Here is a 9,415-nt window from a genome sequence, read left to right on the forward strand (position 1 = left end):
CAACAGCCAGGACATTTTGTAAAGGAGTGCAATCAACGAAGAAACTTCCAAAACAATCAGTTTGATCAACCAAGAAATAAGTACCAATACCATAATCAAGGCCAACAGAGAAACTTTAACAACAACTACAACAACCAACAACCACATAATAACCATCAAGTCATTCCCCAACACCAGAACTTTCAAAGAAATAACCCTCCACAAGCTCCTGCAAACACCAACATAAACAATGTCAATCAACCCAGAAACCAAGGAAATGTTGCATTGGCTGCTTAGCAACAGGATGGAGAATTTGATTGTAGCAATCACGCTAGTGATATTGAAAAGGAAAATGTGGCATTCATGGCTAAAATTGAGAATGAAGCTGAATCCTCTACATCTCAGGTACATTCAAACTTAAAACTTTAATTATTTGAAATGATTGAATCACTAAGAATGACAGTTGGTAAGCTTCAAAGTCAATGTTTTAAGAAGCAAAGTATGATTAATATGTATGAGGCTAGTGACATGACCTATGAAGATTTAATCAAAAGCCTTGAACAGGATTGTATGGATAGCTATATGGTGCAGTCAAGGTATGTCACTGAGATAAATGAATTGAAGAAGATGTTTTTGAATGAAAAATTGAAGAACACCACACTTCAAGTTGAAAATGATTTGCTGAAAAATCTAGTGTTAACTGGAAACATTTGTGGGAAGCTTAACAAGATCAAAAAAGGAGATAAATACAATGTTGTTCCTCCACCTTTCAATGATATCTATTCATTGAAGGTTGACAAAGAAAAGAGAAATGCATATCTTAACCAATTTAGAGATGTGTTCAAAGAGAATGAAGAATTCCTTGAAAATTATAAGTTGGTGGAAGTTGATGACAAGTGATAGTTTGTGGTGAAGGAAGAAGTGATAGAAGAAAAGAATGTTCGTATTCAATTGTCTGAGGATCACTTTGATGAAGATTGTTTGAATAAACATGATCTAAGTGACTCTATTGATTAATGTTTAAGTAAAAATGGTTCAAAGAATAAAAGAAAAGGGAAACCAAGTTCAATTGACAAACTTCCTTTGTTACCAAATCTCACACCAAAAATGAGAAAACATCATGAACATATGAGAAGTGAACATATGTCATTTGACATATGTAGTGGATCAAGGGTAATTACAATGCAGTGAGACCTCTAAGCAAAGAAGCAATGAAACAGAAAAAGGTTAATAACAAGAAGAGGGCTGAAGAAACTTTGACCAATAATCAGTTTATTCCTATATATGTTTGATGTTGGTGAAGTAAAAAGTGTGGAAGAATATGAAAGAACGCAATCAAGGTTTAGAAGAAATGCAGATGATGAACCAATGAATTTGTAAAGAATAATCTTTGTGAAAAGTTCAGTTGAAAGGCAAGATATCAAAATTGAAGAATTTGTACCATTCGCAATTGACTTTGATGGTCTCAAAACTCAGAAGATAATTAGTATTGAACCCCCAAGACCGAGTGAAAGATTCAAAAAGGGAAAGTTAAGTGATAGCTTCAAGGGTAAAGTTTGGTTCAAACATTGTGATGAGTATGGACATCATACTGATTCTTATCATGAAAGGTTTACCTTCACCCCAATTAATGTTCCAAATGAAACAATGTTTGGACAAGATCTTGGTTACTACAAGGAAAAGTATGATGAATATTTGGGCAAAGGAAAGAAGCCAATTGATAAGGCTGTAAGAAAGGCAGAAACAAAAGGTGAAAAGAAAAATGTAATGAGTGACAAGAAAGATAAGAAAGTTGTGGAAGAGAAGAAGGCTCCAATGACCAAAAAACCTATCAGAATAAATCCTGATAAGGCTGTTAAGAATGTGAAAGTCAGCAAAGGGTGATGATAAGTTTAAAAGAGAGATGATTAGAAGAAAGAAATCAAGAGAGTTGAAAGGTGATGAGAAATTTTTGTCGAAACATGGGTTTGAACCTCAAGAATTCTTTTGGAAACCAAGAAGTGAAAAAAGTAACATGTGAAACATTAGTGATAAGTGTGAAGAAAGAATATGTCATTGAAGAATGCAAAAGCATTATTCCATATGTGAAATCCCCATATGAATCTGGTTATGATTCAGATGAATCATGTGAAGTTGTTTATGAATTTGCCAAATGCAATGCAACAACTGTCATTGTTACTGATGATTTAAGAGCTGATGTTGCTTGTATTTCATCACCTAACTAATTAATCCTGTTTGATTTGTGCATGAACAGTCCACACTAATCGTTGATGTATGGTATATGCACAGTGGATGTTCGAGGCAAATGACATGTGACAAGAGGTCTCTAGTGAACCATGAAGAAAAATTTGAAGGACCTGTTGCATTTGGGTTTAATGAAAATGGAGGGAAAATTGTGGGCAAAGGTATTCTAACCAATGGCAAATTGTCATTTGATAATGTGTTTTATGTGGAAGGATTACAATATTACCTTTTGAGCATCTGACAAATGTGTGATAAAGGTTATAAGGTTGGATTTGATGATTCTCATTGTTTCATCCTCAAACCCGAATTTGTAATTCCTCTAGAGATGATTATGATGATGGTTGCTAGAAATGGAAGCTTATATAAATTGAAGATGAATGATGCAGTTTCTAGGGATGGAACTTGTTTTGTGTCAAAAGCCACTGAAAATGAAACCAAATTATGGCACAGAAAGCTTAATCATGTTAATTTAAAGAACATGAACAAACTTGTTAAAGCTGAGCATGTAATTGGTTTACCTACAAGGGAGTTCAAGCTTGATGACAAATGCATTTCATGTCAAAAGGGTAAGCAGCACAAGTCATCACACAAAGCAAAACTTGTGAACTCTATTGAAAATGTACTGGAAAAGCTTCATATGGATCTCTTTCGTCCTGTGAGTGTTCCTAGTATAGGGAAGAAAAGGTATTGCTTGGTGATCATTGATGATTTCTCAAGATATACTTGAGTTTATTTTCTGAATTCTAAGGATGAGGCTGCTGAACTTATCAAAAGTTGTGTGACAAGGATTACGAATTAGTTGAATGTAAGGGTGAAGGTTATGAGAAGTGACAATGGAATTGAGTTCAAAAAGGGGATAATGGATGAGTTTTGCAATTCAAAAGGAATACTACAACAATTCAGTGTCCCTAGAACTCCTAAACAAAATGGAGTGCAGAGAGAAGAAAAAGAACACTCATTGAGGTTGCAAGGACCGTGTTAGCATATGCTTATCTACCTATTACTTTTTGGGCAGAAGCCATCAATACATCCTGCTATGTTCAGGACAGGGTTCTTCTCAATAAAAGTCATAAAAAAACTCCTTATGAGATTTTGTTCTAACAGAAGCCCTACATCAAGTTCCTCAAACCTTTTGGTTGCAAGTGCTCCCTATTGAATACCAAAGACTATCTCAACAAGTTTCAATCAAAATCATTGGATTGTTTCTTTGTTGGGTATTCAACACACTCAAAAGCATATAGAGTCTATGTTAAAGATAATTGAGTGTGATTGAGTCATCTGATGTGATTTTCAATGAAAATCAGTTTATTACTGTGGTTGGAGCATCATGGCTATTTGACCTTGAAAAGTAATCATGTATTTCAAGATTTACCCTAAAGACTTTGATGAAACGTTTTACAAGACAAGAGTTCATGTAGAAATTTCTGAAAAGAAAATTGATTTGATCAAGCTATGGTCCAAGGTTGCTGGTAAAAAAACAGAATATTCATTCATTAAGGATCCTCAAATGTTGAAACTGAACAAGTTCAAGACCATGATCAAGATCAAGATCAAGAACATATTATCCTAGACAATCAAGAGGTTCAAGATAATCATGCATTAAATGAGGTAGATCCTAGCAACCAACAAGAATAGAGTCAAGAACAAGCAAACAGAGAAGCAAGATTTGAAACTTTGTTTCAAAACTTGAACATTAGAAATAATGTTGCATCTTCTTCACAACAGTAACTAAAGAGGCTCCTGAATTCCATGATGCAACTACAGATTTGATCATTGATGAACCTGATCTCAATGATACAAATCTTGATTCAAATGTGTCTACTGATCTAATTGTGCAAACTTCCTATGTTGAAAGAAATCATCCACCTGAAAACATCATCGGGGACATTAAAGAAAGAGTTAAAAGAAGTGCATCTGAAACTGCAAACATCTGTTTGTACTCTTGCTTTCTATCCAAAGTTGAACCCTAGAACATTGTTCAAGCTTTAAAAGACAATAGTTGGGTAGAAGCAATGCAAGTGGAGTTGGCTCAATTTAGAGATCTGCAAGAATGGGAACTTGTAGATAAGCCAAGGAATAAGTATGATATTGGAACCAAATGGGTTTTCAGAAATAAATGGATGAGAGGGATTGTTATAAAGAACAAAGAAAAATTAGTTGCACTACGATGCTTACAAGAGGAAGGTATTGACTTTGAGGAAGTGTTTGCACCAGTGGCAAGGCTAGAAGCAATAAAAATCTTCTTAGCTTATGGTGCTTCAAAGAATATTAAAGTATTCCAACTGGATGTTAAATATGCTTTTTTGAATGGAAAGATTGAAGAGGAGGTGTATGTGACTCAACCTCCAGGTTTTGAGGACCCTGATTTTCAAAAAAGAGTCTATAAATTGCACAAAGCACTATATGGTTTACATCAAGTTCCATGAGCTTGGTATTATGAGTTATCAAATCACTTTCTTGTGAATGGTTTTCAAAGGGGAGCCATTGATAAGACCCTATTCTACAAGAAAAGAGGAAGAGATTTACTCCTTCTACAAGTGTATGTAGATGATATCATATTTGGGTCTACCAATGAACAAATGTGCTTTGAATTGAAGAAGTAATGAAGTCCAAATACTGCCATGAGCTCCATGGGTGAAATGAATTTCTTTCTGGGTTTGCAAGTTCAATAAAAGAAAGATGCATATTCATTTGTCAATCAAAGTATGTGCAGGACATTCAGAATAAGTTCAAGTGTCAAGACCTCAAGACTGCTTCAACTCCTATGGACACCAATGAAAAGATGATTGCAAATGAAAAGGGGGAGCTTGTTGATGAACATGAGCACAAAGCAAAAATTAGATCCCTAATGTATCTAACTGCTTCAAGGCCAGACATTATCTTTACTGTCTGTGTTTGTGCAAGATTCCAATCAAGTCCAAAGATGTATCACATGACTGCTGTCTAGAGGATTTTTAGATACTTGAAAGGGAAACCTGATTTGGGGATATGGTATCCAAAGAACCATGCCTTTGATCTGATTGCTTATACTGACTGTGACTATGATGTCTGCAACATGAGTAGGAAGTCCAAATCTGGAGGTTATCAATTTCTGGGAGACAGGCTGGTGTCATGGCAATGCAAGAAGCAAACTACAGCGTCCATCTTAACTGCTGAAGCTGAGTATATTGTCGCATCTGCCTGCTGTGCACAAGTCCTCTGGATTCAAAATCAACTACTGGACTATGGTTTGAATTTCTTGAACACTCATATCTTTATTGACAATACTGTTGCTTTGTTCATTGTTGGGAATCCAGTCCAACACTTTAAGACCAAGCACATTGAAATCATACATCATTTTATTAGAGATTGTAATGAGAAAGGTCTTATTGAAATGAAAATAGTTGATACAAGTGACAACTTGGCTGACCGATTCACCAAGCCACTTGATAAAACCATATTCCACTTTCTCCTGAAAACTTTGGTAATGTGAGTGAAAATTTGTGTTAACATGCTTGTTTAGGTGAATTGTATTTGCTTATGTGCTATGAATGACAATCTGAGCAATCTAAGTGTCTATGATGCTTATGTTTGATTTCAGTGAATGTGTGTGTGTGTGAGATCAGGATGAGTTTGTTTGCAAATGATTTGAAATGATGAATCTATGTGCTTAACTGATATTTTGATTATGTGGATAATATGAAAATGATGATGTGGTTAGGATACGATAGGCTTTACATTATCTGTCTTGGATCAACATTATGTTAAGTCTGCTTGTTTTGATTGTGTCATTAATGATCTGATTATTCTTGAATATGTTGCAAATTGCTTGACTCAAAACTGAATTTTTGTGTTAAACTTGTATGCTCAAGTGAATATTTTGCAAAAGAAGTTTTTCCAAGAAATATTTTTTTTGACAACATTAGCAAGTTGAAATGGTGCAGCGATATGATAAGACTATTCAGTAAAAAGCTTTGTAGAAGCTTAAAAAGGGTTTTAGGTGAAAATTGATCCAAACTTATGGGAAATGATATTACATTGATTATTTAGGCCAATCATATGGATTTAATAGGCTAAAAAGACTATTAGTGCAGTTATTAGTATGTATGGTTTCTTTCCACGATGTGTAAAAACTAAGGTGATATAAACATAATGAAAATGCTAAGCTTGATGTGGAGATACATTGTTGAATATGCATGTTTCAAGATAAATCTCTCCGTATGATAGGCAGAAAAGTGATTACCTAGTCATACACGAGCATGTTGGTATTTGGTCACCAAAAATGAATCATTTTATGAATATGACAAAGAACAAATGTGAGCAAAATTTTTTATCTTTATTCAACCAAAAGTTGATATATGTTCACAAATTTTGAAAGAAAATCCAAACATGAGGGTTAATTATAGAACTATAGAGATGGGGGCATAAAAGTAAGTCCTGTCACATATCGAATGAAAGGCCTGTAAGTCCGAACTACGTGGCAAGAAAGTCCAACGTTCAACCTCACATATGTTTGAAGTTTTGAAAAGAAAAATCCAATAAATTTAAATGTTCTGTCATAAAAAAATATTTTGACCATATATCAAGGGGTCGGAGTCAATTCGGGCTGATCCGGGGAAAGCCAAATAAGCTTTGAGAAGAGATATGGGACATCATAGCACAATCAGTGGTATCCATTTGTGTATTATGCAAACTAATTGAACCTTAATCATATCACCAATATGTAATGAAATTCATGCTAAGTCTAGACCTGCCTTTAACCTGCCTAAGTTGTCACAATATTGTTGAGAATGAAGTATTGAAAGGTGACTTAGTCAATATGATCCCATGTTGAGATCTTTTCACAAAAGAAAAGAAAATGATTTGGAAGGATATAAGACTGAAATTTGATCTCATTATGCACCATTTGCTCTTAAACCTTGATATTTAATGATAAAACTATTTGAAATATGGTTTAAGAAAAAAAAAGAGTTGCATTTTACCTTTAATATGTTTGAATATGTACTTTCGAGTAAAGTTTGATGAATTTCAACCTTTCGAGTAAACTTAGATGTGTTTGTTTGAATTTCATCCTTTTCGAGCATACTTGATGTTTATTTGTACTTAAAAGAATCATTCATGTATTATCGAGTACACTTTGATAATTATTTACTTTCAAGTAAACTTGGTTGTTTAGAAAGTTGGTTTTTGTCAAGAACACATGATATTTATGTGATAAATGTTATGAATATGTTGTTTCCAGCCAGCTTTGATGATTTTTATACTTTCTAGCAAATTTAGATGTTTTGATTGAATATGTAACTCATCATAGCAAGCTAAATGCTTTGATTATGTCTGAATATCTTGTTTCCAGCAAGCTTTGATGATTTTGAACTTTCTAGCTAACTTAGGTGTTTTGTTTGACTGTTTAACTCATTCGAGCAAGCTTAATGATTATGTGTACTTAAAAGAATTATTCATGTGTTATCAGGTAAACTTTGATGATTTTATGCTTTCGAGTAAACTTGGAGGTTTAGAAAGTTATTATTATCTAGAACACTTGATAATTATGTGATACATGCATGAATGTGCTTTACATGTCTATTTCGAGCAAACTTTGGTGTTTTAGTTGAAACGGGTATTTGTCTAGCATACTTCATAGATTTTTCTGTTATTTATGAAATTACAAGTGTTTTCGGGCAAACTTTGTTTTCCCAGCAAACTTCATGCTTCGAGCACACTTGTCAGTTGGTAAACCATTCCAAGTGTTCTCCAAGCATACTCGTTAATTTCAGAAAATATCCAGCAAACTTTACTTTTCGGGTACACTTATGTTTAGATCATACTTGTATATCAAAGGATAACAAGTCTTCTCTAGCATACTTTGCACTCTTGAAGTATTTTCGAGCATACTATGCTTTATGGTATACTTGAATGAATATGTATCTTTCTAAGTATTTTCGAGTAAGATTTGTGATGTTCAAATATTCGAGCAAGGTTGACAATTATAAATATTTCTAAGTTATTATTATTGGATTCTTTATTGATTCCGAATAAGGTTGCATATTTGATGTTTTATACTTGATTATTTGTCTTGTAATTTGTTTCTCAAGAAATCTTGTATATTCGAGTAAGCTTCCTTCACTTTATCCACTTAGTTATATGTTTAATTACTTAATAATATTTGAACAAATTCTGGGATGAGCAAACTTAAAAAATCAACTTAACCTAGCAATGTTTGCAAAATGTGCTTTATCGAGCAAGGTTTTAAAAGAGAAAGATATTTTAACAGAAATTTTTTGACAGTTGTCTCACACTAAAGGACATAATTCTTTTAAAACCCACTTTCAAAATGCAAATAGTATACTATATAAGGGGGGAGTTAGAATAATTTCCATTTTACTTTCTCCCTCATCCCACTATTGCATTATTGTCGGTTGCTCATACCCAGAATTTCAATCGTTTCTTAAAATTCCTAACCTAAATTGGTCAGCCCACTAATTCCGACTCGGTAAGCTTCAACTGATACTTTTCCGACATTACACGTACGGAATTAAGGCTTTAATTTCATCTCACTAATATCTCTGTTTTTATGTGTAGGTTTACAATTTATCGAAGAACAGGTTCTTAAAGAAATTCTTTCTTTTCTTCTTCAAATTTTAACCTAAAACATCTTAAAGTTGGAACTTTATGACTAATTTTCTACTTTGAATGTGATTTTGTCTTTGGTTATACATATATGGCGAAATATCCGTTCGAGAAGAAACATAATATGTGCGAAGTACTCCAAGTAACTGCCGATAATCGGCATGTAGAACTGATGATTAGATGGCTTCAACGATCAAATCTTAGATTCTCATTAACAGAGTGCCTGGTCATATATTGAAATCATCAACTTGATTTCTGGCATTCAACACAAGTGATTGAAGATGCAGATGGTAGGCTTATAGAGGCTACTGTGGCAAGACACAAAATTGTTATCACTGAATAATTGATAAGGGCGAGTCTTCAATTGAATGATGTTGTTGATGCCCTAATTCACTTCACTACTGATATTTTAATGAGAATATTCCAGGAGACTATGGAATATCAGGGGACGTCCATGAGGGACAATTTAAAAAGGGAATGTTTCCCAATCTTTATCGGTTTCTAATGCACCACATAATACAGAGATATGCACCCGGGAAAGGGTCATGGACTTTGATGAGTAGAGACCTTGCCAATGCCACAGTGG

Source organism: Bidens hawaiensis, unplaced genomic scaffold (assembly GCF_021521415.1).
Source record: "Bidens hawaiensis isolate Kalapana, Puna unplaced genomic scaffold, B.hawaiensis_p1.1 tig00023044_1, whole genome shotgun sequence".
Lineage (NCBI taxonomy): Eukaryota > Viridiplantae > Streptophyta > Magnoliopsida > Asterales > Asteraceae > Bidens > Bidens hawaiensis.